The following is a 13698-nucleotide window of genomic DNA, read 5'->3' as shown; positions in this document are numbered from 1 at the left end:
CCCTACATCCTTCAGAAAGCATAGGAGTTGTATGTCTAATTCCCATTGCCTAATTATCCCAATTATTATATTTGTAAATGTAAAATTTAAACTTAGATTATTCATACTGACCAAATTTTTCCCTGTTTTTTGATCCTCTCCCCCTTGAGGATGCATCAGAAAAAATGCTGAAAATTTGCTAAACTTCTAATATCAAGCTGACTATAAGCTGCTGTAATGTCCATGTCTTGAAACATATCTCTCTGCTGAAACTTGATGAAAACTTTAAATATTTCTTGTAAATAGATTCCAGAACTGTGAAGCCCTTGGTACTGAATCCCAAAAAGTTTCTTGTCACATAAAACCATGTAAGCTATTCAAGCACAAACCATGAATGGCAGTAGTCATATTTCTAAAGGTTTAAGCTGTGCTGAGGTTGGCATGATGGAGTCTCTCTGTATTGCTGTTTGATTGTGTAATATTGCTGAAACTGTAAAAGTGCATACTATTATTATTAAGAATTACAGCATTCTACTGCATTTATATTTATTTTGGTACTGCTGTCTCACAATCTCATGTTGTAGGTGCTGTATTATTTTTTTACATTTTAGATCATGAAGTCAAGTGATAAAAAGATGTCTTTCATAGTTATAGTGGAAAACTTGAAAGTAACTTCTGGTCTCTTCTGAAAGCTCTTCCAAATACTAATGCTATTCTCCAAAAACCTCATTCACTTGCACAGCTGTAACTTGATTTTTTTTTTTGGTTGTTTTTTGGCAATATGTATTGGGAATTATTTCGAAGAATGTTGCTAATTTAAATCTCTTAAGTATACTCTTGCTAAGAATAAATATCCTGTGCATATTCTATAAATGAATTCAATGAAGTGCCCTATTAGTCACAAGTAGTGATTGTTCTTATCTGTAATTTAATGCAATACAGCTTTCTGTGTTATTGGAGCTTTGTTTTAAGATGGGTAACCATCTAGCTGTGATCTTGCGTTATCTGCAATAGAATGTGAGCTCATATGTTTTATTTTTAAAGCAGGATTTGTTCAGAGTGAGAACTTCAGGTGTCAATTCAATGGGAGTTGTAAGTCGCTTTGTTCAGCCTGTGTTTACAGAGCTGTTTGTGTGCTGTTCCTTGTGCAGGAGTATACCTTACTTATTGGGAGTACTTCAGATTTTTTGAGACTGTATTCTTAAGTTTAGAGGATTTGTTTGTTGCTGCAAGTCAAAATCAGGATGTTTCAGCCTGGCCATTTTTATTTCACTTGATGCTTTCCATTAAATTTTGTTTCTCCTTTTTCTATATAAAATCAAGTTCTTCATTGTTTGCAGATTTTTAAACAGTGGTGCTTTTTGTGAGTGTTAGTTCTTAAGATTGGTTTGAGTCCAATTTGCCCTTTTAGAAGGCAGACAAGAATGCCTTATTGAAAATTATTAAATAAACTGTAACTCTGCAGAAGCAGTACACAAGTGTGACTCTAGATTTACAGAAATACTGCGGAACTTTTATTCTTTGTAACTTACCTAGTTATCAAAGTGCTATTAAAGGAGCTATATTTTTTTTTAAGCAGATCTTCACTAAAATGTATAGTAACCCAAACATAAGCTGTATTGGCTTCTGCTACAGACTAGGGTTTCTGAAAATGTTGGTACCAGGTGATTTATGAATTACTGGACATAGCAGTTGCTGGTACAAGTCATGCTACAGTAAAGTAGCAAATTAACTGATGTCAGTCTAATGACAACCAGTTACAGCATCAGTGTAAACATCTGTAGTAAAAGGGCAATAGTGATACAGCTGTAGATTGCTTTAGAGCTCCTAGCATCTGCATTGTTCTGTATTCCTGAGTTTTACCTTCCCATAGGATCTTGGTCAAGTTTCTAAATTACACAAAAGTAACTTTTCTGTATATTTATATAAACTGAAGGTATTTTTAGGTTGTATTAACTATAAACACCAATGTTAGCATCCAGATTCTTTCAAACAGAAGCTGCTAATGTAGTGCTTTTTTTTTTTTTTTTTTTAGCAGTGGTTGGGGAGGGTGCTTCCACTAGAAACAGTAAAACTGAGCATTGCTTTGCTGTTGCTGTTACACACAAGTGTGTCAGCACATGGGTGTACGTGCTTAGAGCACAAGTGTAACAATTGTGAGAGCCCAATCTTTTATGCAGCAGCAAAGCTAGAACTAGCTAGAAGGAATTTTTCCTGGTTGTATTGTATGAGCTAGTTGAAATTGTAGTGGTCAGATGGTAGAGAACTGTGGTCAGTTGTTCGAGATTTTGTGATCCTCTTCCGTGATGTTATGATGAAGTTCCAATTTGGCTAATCTTTTATGGTGCCAAACTTGTTGAAACTTTCTTGAGCTCCCCCCACACCATTAAAAATAGTTGGTATTTTATTAATTAGTCTGATACGAAATAAAGTGTCTGTGCTAATTGAAAGGTGCTTGTAGATAGGATATTCATAAAGCTATTTGGGTTTAGGTTGACATTGCTCCAGCATGCAAGCTGGGAAATAATAACTTAGTCTCGTAATTGCTTGATTAGAAATTATTAATTGTTGCTTGCTAGATATAAGGCTGTTCTGAGCTTTAAAGATATTTTTTTTTTTTTTGAAGTGTGTGTGTGTGTGGAGGGGAGAACGGTGTCTAAAGAAAGAAAAAAGAAACTTAAACTCCCTCCCTAATGGACCTTTAAGAGGCCTTTTGCTGGAAATGCTACCAGATTTTACCAAATTGAAGACAACTGATGAAACAGGTTAATTCAGTGCAAGTGCTGTGCAATAGCTTACTATATACTATTTCATGGTAGTAAGTTAACAGTGTAGTTAGCTGTTGTGCCTTCTTATTTCTTGACTTTATGAAGTTTTTCTTTGCCTGCTTATATTTTTGTCCTTACCTGATGCATACTGTATTAGCTTGCCATCATCACACTGTAGCTGACCTTTAATATTTCATTTTGATTTGCATAGCAGCTTTGCTCACTATTGCAGGATGATATCCTTAAAAATTACACTTTCTAGTCTTGAAAACTTATGCATTAAAAAAAAACTGCCTAAAGGAAAATCCCCAGGCCTGTTGGAGACATGTAAAAAGGACACCCAGCAGGAAGAGAGGCCCATGTCTTGAAATATTCATCAATCATTTTCCTGGCACCAGGAAACCAATCAACCTTCTAAGGGGTAGAGCATAATCAATCACACAATGTGGGAAATTGGAATCACTGGCCCTACCAAAAATGTTCCTTCATGTTGACAGAGGAAAAAGGATTGTTGTGTTCATGCTTGTTCACAAACAGTAACTTACATGCTTGGTGTAAGAGACTCCAAGAAGAAAACTGTTTAATGTATATAACCTACCTTAAACTGAGGAATCCCCCCCCACCCCCGCCCGGCAAGTGATTAAGCTGGGCTGTGTTTTGCCTCTAGATTTTATTTGTCACCTTTCTATAGCTAGGTGCAGATTTTGTCTCCAGATCATTAACCTTCTCGTTCTGTAAACTGCAAGTTCAACAAGATACTGTTTTTCCTCTATGGGATCAGAACTCTGAGATTTTACAGCTTCTTCATGAAACTGTTTGAAATAGTTTGTTTTTCAAACTGTGACGCTGGGGATGAAATGCATCTCCTGATTTGCCTCATTTTTATAGCTTTCACCTATGTTAGGAAAAAAAATATATAGACTTCCCAATAATAAATAGTAATTGTAAACCTCTGTAGAATATTTAATTGTAGCAAGTAGATAGGAGTTACTCGAATTGTGATTTTTTTTTTTTCTAGTAAGATGCTACAAACTGGGAAAGTTTATAATTTTGTTCTTTCTGTGAAAATCCCTCTGCAATAACTAATATATAAGAAATGCTGTAATACTTGCAGTAAAATAATTGGCAAGTAGATTGCTTGAATTCCTTCACTGGAAAAATGTTTCTTGCCTTTCTCCTGTGGAAGAAGCAGTCAGCAATTGGCTCTGCTATGTACAACCTAGTAATATACACCTACATCAGTTGTTCTGCTGATGTCTCATCTAAACTAGGCTTGAATAATCTTGGATAACTGCAGAGAGAGGCACTAACCTTCAGCTGGCAGCCTGCTTGTGGAGGTGTGTCTTGGTGTTTTGCTTGTTTTCTGAAGTTCTGAGGCTGCTTTCTGCTTTAACATATGTTTAGTTAAGAGATTTTTGGTACAGATCTTGGGACTTGTTTAGAATGCTTTGTCTGTTTTTTCTTTTTTTCTGTTCTAATAGGTAGAGAAATCTGAAAGAAATGTTGTAAAGAACTTAAGAAATTATAGTTTTTTAATACATTTAAAAACATACCTAGGAAAGCACTAGATTTTTTTTTTCCCCTGGCAGTAGGAGGCCAAAAGCCCACATTGCAAGAGCCTTTTGTCCCGTTTCTCCTGTCCTCCCCCCTCCCACGCTGCTGGCCTCAATTGCAGAGCTGTCTCTGCAGCTGGGAGAGCGGTGCTTGTGGCCGCCTCTGCGGCTGCTGCCCGTCTGTTTGGGTATCGCCACGGAGCGATGGGGAGCGCCAGGGGTTTCTCTGGCAGCCCTCCGCCCCTGGGTGGTGGAGTAGGGGCCAGGCTGACTTCGGAGGCAGCCCACCTTGACTTGGTGAGGGGGACCAAAACCCCTTTTCTGTACTGTCTTCATAGAAAAGATGGGTAACGTTTTTGGCAAAACATTTTGTTCATTTAAATGTTAAATGCGTTTTCTTGACATATAGCTGCCTTCCATTAACTACCATGTGAATGGTAAGTAGTGTTCCACTACATCCTATATCTATTGAGGAAAATTTCTACCTCTTAAACTTAAGGCATTTTGCATCAGAGATACTGGTTTTCTGCCTTTTTTTTGTGTGTGCATTAAATGTGAGAGTTTCTGACATCTTGAGATTACGGACTGACATACTTTATTAGACATAGGAAATCTTAGGGCATGCGTGTAGCTGGCAGTGCTTGTCACATGTACGTGACCCAGCTAGCATTGTTGGCCAGTAACTATTGTGTCAAATATTAAAAATGACTTGTCTGCAATGCAGATGTGTAACAGTTAATAATGAATGAGATTGCCAGCTGCTCTTAAATACCGAGGGCGAAATTCTAAGATTCTAAAATCCCGGTTAGTAATCAAAAGCTTTGAAATGACCTTGAATCTAAAGCTGTCTAGCAGTAAATTTATAGCTTTTCCTCATTGCGAAAGAGGTTAGGTACAATGGTGTACTGTGCTGTTTGGTAAAACATTTAATGGTAGCCTTGGATGAGCACTGAAGATCAGGAGTAGGAAGAATGCAGCTGAAGCCCAGAAAAGCAGTGCAGAATGGTGGCAAGCACATCTCTGGAAAAGTACAATGGCTTATATGTGGAAATCATAAGCAAAGAGGGTTAAACTGCATGCTCACACTTAACTGCTTGGGAGTTGAAACCGTATTTTATTTTTTTAGAGACTTACCAGTACTGGCTTATTTTACTTACTGGGAAATCCAATGGGGTACTTAATATCACCGTGTTCTTAAAAACTAGCTCCTTTTTTTCTTAGTCAGTGAAAGTACTGAGCTACTGGTCATTCTGTAAGTGTGTGAATTTAAACAGTTTCAGCTCTATTAGCAAGAGTATCACTAATGTGGGCTATTGCTCTGAAACTTAGCTATTCTGATTCTGCAGCTTTGTTACATAGCTAGTATCTTCAAGATTTTTTTTTCCTCCAATTAGAACTACTCTGGCATAAAATCACATTTAAAACTTTTTCTGATATTCTTTTTGAGCCTATACTACTTGAGTTGAGCCTTGTTGATTAGGTATTTTGAAACTTTTGCTATACAAACTATCCTTTTGGTTGATAAGGAAGATAACACTTACCCTGTACCTCATAAAATGATAATTTGCTAAAGGAGAAGCTTTAATGCATATACCTATTTTTAGTATATTCAGGAAGATTATATCCATTCAAGTACTTGGAGCATAAAAATGAAGGCTTCACATGAACTAAATTTAAGTAAGATATCAGAATTGAAACTGAGATAGATGTCTTTGAAATTCTTGTAGTTTGTCACTTATATAGGAGCTTAGGTTATAGGTATTCAGAGAATTCTTTTGCCTATCTTAACCCTCTCCAAAGGCCCTATTCTTTGCACCAAAAAGGAGAGGGCAGTGCTAAAGCCCATTTTACCTTACTCGCCTTACTCAGTCCATTAAAGATCAAGTCACATAGGGATTAATTTTTCCTTTTTTTTTTTTTTTTTTTTTTTAAGTGCAAAAGATGTTTTCAAGCTTAGACACAGTTTGTGGTTGTGGGGTGGGGGGTGAAGTAGGCTCATGCTCAAATGACAGGCCTTACACCACACCACTGGCCAAGCAGAACATGGGCCATCTGTGAACATGATGCCATGACAGTGATGAACAGCGGCAGCGAATGCTTAGGTGGGAGTTTTCTTATTTTGCTTTTATAGAGTGACTAATCTCTAAATAACACATGGAGAGAGAAAACTGACAAGCACGAGTCCACGCTGATTTGTAAGTATGAAGATGCCGAGCACTGCTGAGACGGTCATCTGAGAAAGACCATCAAAACAACCGTGGACTGTTTGGCACTTCTGTCCTGCTTGAACGCAGGGCGAGTATCTGCTGTTCAGGACCAACTTGTCAAATGCTACAGAGGGAAACTAAGCTGTGGAAGATTAAACTATTACTGGAAGCTGACGGAGCTTCTTGGCACTTATCAGTCACTTTGTTTCATGGTATTTGGAGGCTTTTTTCTTTTTTCTTTTTTTCTTTTTTTTTTTTTTTTTTTTTCCAGTCCATAGGTGTCCGAACTTATTCTCTGCCAGGTGTCTGCAGCAACTTGTTCAGCTTTTTATTTAGCAAAGCTGAGAATACCGTTGAGAAACAACTCCTACATATATACTCAAGAACATATATTCATACTTTTTAATTACCCCGCCTGTGTCTTGTCCTGTGTTGGCTGGCTGGTCTGAAGCCTGGTGGACTGACCCACGGGTCACTTGTGCATTAATGCCCTGGCCTCACAGAGAAGGAAGAGGCCTAATGATAGCACTGAGTGATGACTTTCGAAGGATTGCTGTACTGTACAGATGCAGCAAGTATGACAATGCCAGGTAGACCTACAGAGTAGCAGGAATACAAGCCCTTGGTGGTTTTCATTGCAAATATTAAAGGTTAAACTGCACCTTAAAAAATGTAAATATACATGCATTGTGACTCTTACCAGCAGAAGCACATTGTCCCTATGTTTGGAAGCTTTGTAGAAGAGCGTGTTACAGCTCAGATAGCTGGAAGGCTCAAGTGCATCTCCAGCAGATCAAATGAAGTACTGGCACTCTTTCCTCACTCACATACAAGTCTAGTATCAGTCTTAATTACCTCTCAAAAGAAATGTTGCCTGATCTCTTTTAATCCAGTTCATAGCCCCTTGAAATCATTGGCTTTCTGTAGTACTTATTTCAGATTTCAGCATGTACAGACTCTTGGGAGAGAGTACAAGCCCCTTATCACAAGCAGTTGCTCATAGGCATTAGTGGTTCATTTCTAAGTGGTTCACTGGTGAAGTACGGTGACTCCAGTTGTGGGCCTGGCTGTGGTGGCATAGTGTGAGCAGATTTTCCCGCTTGCTGGTGGACAGCCCTGAAGTGCGGCTGTAGGGGGGGAAGGCTGAAGAGCATTAGTGTTCAGTGGAGGATGGCCAAATTCAATCTGCTGGCATACCCAGGTGATGTGTGCCTGCTTAGGGATGCAGGATAATTTTAGTATGTTTTATATAACATGCAGGGTCACAAGACCACTGTGGTCTTTGTATTTTCCATAAAAAAGTGGTAAATTAGATAAGCATGGCTTTTTCATTGAGCTGTAAACAAGGAAGACAGCTTATTTTCACTGACTTAATGTGAATTTTTTTTCTAATCATATTTTAGCTGTGTAGTATGTAATTTTTCAGACATTTACTTTCCTAGAGTTGATGGTAAACAAGTCCTGCAGAAGAGGAGATTTTGATATGCTTAATTTCCCACTATACTCAGAGCCAGAGAAGTAAACTGAGGAACATTAACTCTTTTAAGCAGCCTTCTTGCTGCTACAAAAACAAACAAACAAAAAAAAAACACTTGAGATAAATCACAACTACTGAATGTTTAGTCCAGTTTTGAAAAAAATGTATATATAATGCTGATCCTTAAATATTTTGGTATTTGCTTGCCTAGTAGATTACTCAGCTTAAAAAAGTAACAAATAGATTACTCATAGCAACAAATGTAACAATTGCTTGAGAAGTATAGAACTTGTAATCATAACTTTTAAAACATGAGACAAAAATGAATTTGGTTCAAAATAGAATTAAAGCTTCAGATATTTCTCCAGAGTAGCAGTGCATACTAAATTCACTTCAAAGTAACTTTCCCGTTGAGAAGAATGGGAGCTTCCTTCTTTAATGTGTAGGCATTTTTCTTGAATTAAAGGTGTAAACTACTAGTGTAACTGGAAACAAGTATCCTCAAAACATGAGGAATGATGCTTCTACCCTGAAGAATCTTTGATAATTCTCAAACATTTTCTGGTGTGCTTTTTAAGACACTTAAATGTGTGGTATCGCACTGAAAAACTAGTAAGAGGGCATCCTACAAAATGAGATTTTAGCAGTAGACAGATGTGGATGGAATGACTCCAGAAGAGAAAGGAAAGTGTTTCTGGAATTGCAAACAGCAGGAGCTAATACGGTTTGCAAACATGGTAGACAGTAGGCAGAGAGGTAGGCAGTGAGAAAGAATCAAATTTCTCTCGATCCTTGTGTGTACGTAATCCCCATCCCTGGGAGGCCAAATTGTTAGTGTAAGCTTCTCACTCTAACAAAGCCCCAAATACTGGCATTTGTAGGATTAAATGGGAAGCCATCAATGAGGCTAGAAGGCCATAGATCACTCTGAATTTCATAAAACAAAGATTTATTAATAATTTGTAATGAGCTGGACCTATATGTTAAGGTGATGGTAAGGCTATTAAAGCACCATTGAGCATGTGTTTGAGTTTCAAAGGGGTGCTTTTCAGCTGAGCCTTTTACTGTAATTTGCCTGGTTAGGCAACTTGTGCTGCCTTTTGAAGTAGGTTACTGCAATTTGAAGACTCTAATTTTAGAGTATTTAACCTACGATATGCCCAATGCTTTATCAGTTCAAACTGGTCATAGAAACTTTTTTATGCTACAGGTTTATTTTTCATTGGTCGTGGCAGGTAGGATGCTAAGCATGATTTATCTTCTGTAAGCTATTTGAACTAAAGAATAATACAGAACAGAAAATGTTTTTAATCATGACATAGAACTTCTATGTTCCATAATAAACCTTACAGTTAGAGTAAGCTGTGACTGTTCTTGGTGTCCAGGTATCTGTAAAATTACCACCTAGCAGCTGTCTTGTTTGCATCTCTGCCTTCAGGAAGGAGTTCAGTGTGGGTGTGCTCATGCACGGGGCATGCCGGTCTGTTAAGTTAAAGTGCGAGCGGTTGCATTACGTGCATGGGACAGCGCAGGTGCCCAGTGAGGAAGCTGCTGTCGTGGCCTTTAGGAAATGAAGCCCTCACAAAAAATGAAAGAGCAGAAACCAGAGCTGTACCCCCACTGACAAATTTAAGCTCATTCATTGATTTGGTGCTCATGTGACATGCAGTGAGAATTACAGCTCTGATTTATACAATGTATACAATTAGGAATATATCGCATTTCTAAAACCTGTCACTTCTCTGTACTGAAAATAAGAGTTGAAGATTTAAAGATAGAATGCCAGCAGTAGCTCTCACCTGATACAGTAAACATATTTGCTGTAACTAAACTATCTTTTTTTTATAAGCATTATAGGAATATTCTCTACCTAGGCATTTGTAAAGCTTTCACCCTGTTCCTAATACCATATTTTAAAGTTAATGTTTTTTTCTAAATGGTTCAGTCTTCTTGTGTGTGTGGTGACAACAAAGAAATTGTTTTAAAATGTCTAGCGCTTATACCTATTTTTCACATTCTAGGATTCTGTCAAGATCCTTCAACAGAAGGTGATTCATCTGCTAGTAAGTATTAGTTAGTCTCCTTTCATTTCCAGAGCTGGAAGGGTTAGTGTAGTGAGCAAAGTTTTGAGTGTTGGTTGTGCCCAGCTGAAGTCTATTAAAGCTAAAGCGGTAATATTATCTACACTAATTAAAATTTGGAGATAAATGCTGTTAAATTCACTTGCCTTGAGGTTAGGGAAAAGCTGTTTTCAGAGCTCTTTGGGTCTGTTCTTCTCTAGGATCACAGTTTGTCTGTACCATTCATGGACTAGCTATTGAATTAAAATCACAGGTTACCTGTTTTGTGATGAAAAAGTCTATAGCAGTGTTTCTAACCTGAAGCAGTGGTATTTGGCTTCTAGGAGTACTCATCTCTGGGCATACTGGCTAATTTGGAACCTAATTGCTGGCATATTCTGTATGATATAATGTCATGTCGGCAGGCAAGTACTAATCTGGGTTGCTGTTAATTCAAAACATCAGTGGCATCTCTTTCATAACATAGTTAATTCTTTTAATGTAGGTAAATATAGTAGATTGAATAGATGGATATTGCTATAGTAGTATGCCAAGGACTGGTGTTAGCCAACATTTTATCAGTGATCAAAAAGTAAACATAGGATTACCACTAATTTACGGACAGTACAAAGATTTACAGACAGAATGCTTATGCAATTGATGCGTCAATATTGGATTTGTGTGTGCTGCGTGGTCGGCAATATCCTGTTCAACCAAAATATACTCCAAGTATAGCAGATACAAAATTCCGTATCTCAGAACAAAGACCGCATACCTGTGGAATGGGGAATTACATTCTGGGAAGCACCGGCTGCAAAACAATTGGAAGATATTTATAATGATTAAGTGCCTATCATTGCAATACTGTAGCAAAAAGCATCGATGTGATCCTTTGGAAGTTTTAAGCAGAAAGTCTTTTATATCTCCCGCTTAACTAATGCTAACAGTTTTCCGTTGGAATGCTACCACTGTATAATGCTGCATAAAAACCTAATGTTATTATTATTTTTTTTAATACTGGGACTGCCCAAAGAAATTGAGCCAACATGATAGTCTTGGCCTATTCAGTTTATCAAAAAGATTTAGAGTGATTATTGTTGTTGAAGTAAGCTTGTAGAGAGACAATCTTGGATATTAAGATGTTCCTAAAGAGAAGAAAGGGCTAAAATAAACAGACTGCAAACTGACCATTAATTCAAATTGAAAAATACAAATTCAACTAAATATGACTTTAGTATAAGTTTTTACTACTTTTTGTAGAGGTTTTTTTGGCCCTCAAATCAGGACAGGACGTCTTTTGAAAACAGATGAATCTTTCCCTTGTAAACAAAGGAAATTCTGCATTTTGAGGTCCTCATTCATCTGTGATAATTGAATGCAAAAATACATGGCTGTATTGATTATCTGCCTTAGTTTTCAAAAGCCTGGCTTCTTCAGGAACTTGTGTAGGATTTCAGAACATGTAACCTTGGTTATGAATAAAACATTTTCAAAAGTAAAAATAAATGTCACTAAGACTGTGTAAAACATTTCAGTGTTAATCTGTGGAGGAAAGATTAACATGTATTTCAATTCACAAGCAAAGAAACTAGATGTTTTAGTAAGATGTGTGTAGATTTGATTATTACAGTTTTCTTCCCTATTGAGTTGAAAATCCAGTGCACATCAGAGCTCTCTTTCTGATTGCCTTGAGTAGCAGAGTGGTCAGATTTCAAAAGGTGCACTGCACCCTGTTTAAGAAGATGCAGAAGACGTGAGAATCTTGTCCATAACTTATATGGTAAAGCTGACCATATCTCCTTTCTGCTCCAATTTTTGTGTCTCAGGAGGCATTCCAAGAATCCTGTGACTTTTGATGGCATCAATAAATCAGATACCATACCAACAGAATTTTACTGGAATGTAAACAGACATTTAAAATAGCAATGTCTGGGCAGTATATTTTGAAGAATACTGTGTAGGTACAGCTCTTTAAGTATGTGAAACATTAAATTGTTATGTTTCTTTCATCATGTTGATAAATAGGAATTGTGATTGTTTTCAGTGTTAATGGAAGTAACTCAAAACATTTACCATGAGATGCCCTGCTTCCCAGTCCCCTTTCCAAACAGCATGTATTTTCAGTGTTGAGACTATAGAAACTCTACCCTGATGTAGGGGAAAGGGGAGGAATGTCTCTGTATAGTAAAATTAGCTGATAAGGGATAATGAATCACCTTTTACTCAGCTCTGCTCAGTAGTAGCTGATCTGGGGAACTGCAGACTGGTCAGCTTCACCTAGGTCCCAGGGAAGAGTATGGAGCAAATCCTCCTGAAAGACTTTTCCAGGCACATGAGGGACAGGAATGTAATTGGGAACATTCAGCCTGGGTTAATGAAGAACAACATGCCTGACTAACCCGATTCCCTTCCGTGGTGAAGTGGCTGCCTCTGAATAAGGAGAGAGCAGTGGATGTCATTTTGCTTAACCTTAAGCAAGAGTTCTTACAGTCTCCCATATCATCCTCACAGCTAAACTGGGAAAATGTGGAAAAAGTGGGTGAAAAACTAACTGGGCTATCTGGCTCAAATGGTAGCAATCAAGAGTTCAAAGACTAATTGGCAAGGTATGAGTGGTATTTGGGAGCCAATACTGGGCCAATACTATTTAGCTATTTCATCAAATACCTGGAAGATGGAATGGAGTGCACTCATCAGATTTGCAGATGACCCCAGACTGATACTCTGGAGGGCAGAGCTGCTATTCAGAAGGATCTCAGTAGGCTGGATGAAAGGGCTGAATGAAACTTCTAAGTCCAACAGACACAAATGCCACGTCCTGCATCTGGAACTGAATAACCTCATCCAACAGTACAAGCTGGGGACTGGCCAGCTAGGGAGCAGCTCCTGGGGTCCTGGGGAAGCTTTTGTGAATGTGAATTAGAGTATGCTTGTGATGCTGAGAGCTAAACACATGCTGACTTACTTCCCTCAACCTTGCTAATGCAATTATTCCCCTCTGTTATGATATTGGTAAGTAGTACCTGGAATACTATGTCCAGTTCTGGACTGCCCAGTACAAGACAGGTTGACAAACCTGAAGCAAGCCCAATGGAGGGCTGCTGAGATCCTTGGGGCCTGGAATACATGACAAATGAGGAGGGACTGAGGGAATTCTATTTGTTTGGCTTAGCAAAGAGAAGGCTAAGTGGGGATCAAATTACAGTCTTCCACTTATGTGGTGCTAAAGAAAAAATGGAGCCAAAATCTTTTTCAGAGATGAATGGTGAAAGGTCAAGATAATGGTCACAAGTTGCAATAAGGGAAATTCCTATTAGGCTTTTTTGGGGGGAGGGAAGGGAATTCCATAATAGGAGTGGTGGAGCACTTGAACTGGTGTCCAGAGGCTGCGAATCTCCATCCTTGAAGAATCTCAATGCTTGGCTCTACAGGCCCCTGACCAAGCTGATCCAGCCTTGCAGCTAGCTCTGCTTCATGGAGAAGGTTGGATTAGATGAGCTCCAGAGACTTCTCCTACCTAAGTTGTTCAGTAATAATCTGTCCATCATAAAGGATGATATTGCCATCTCTTGTCTGGAAGTTTTAATGCCTCAATTTCTGCTTTTAGAGGGAGAAGTCTATAACCTATGATACATTATTTGCGTTTTTTTAAAG

At 38.1% G+C, this 13698-nt stretch overlaps 1 protein-coding gene across 2 annotated transcripts in view; it reads left to right on the top strand.

Annotated features, from left to right (window-relative positions):
- Positions 1-13698, top strand: part of NR6A1 (nuclear receptor subfamily 6 group A member 1) — a 109895-nt gene that overhangs the window by 4379 nt on the left and 91818 nt on the right. For both annotated transcript variants that reach the window (XM_062590748.1, XM_062590746.1), the window contains exon 2: positions 10006-10047. The gene's annotated coding sequence lies outside the window, so the exon portion shown is untranslated. The remainder of the gene's footprint in view (positions 1-10005; positions 10048-13698) is intronic.

This window comes from Rhea pennata, chromosome 18 (assembly GCF_028389875.1).
Source record: "Rhea pennata isolate bPtePen1 chromosome 18, bPtePen1.pri, whole genome shotgun sequence".
NCBI classification, from domain to species: Eukaryota; Metazoa; Chordata; class Aves; order Rheiformes; family Rheidae; genus Rhea; species Rhea pennata.
This window is presented reverse-complemented; position numbering and strand designations above follow the sequence as displayed.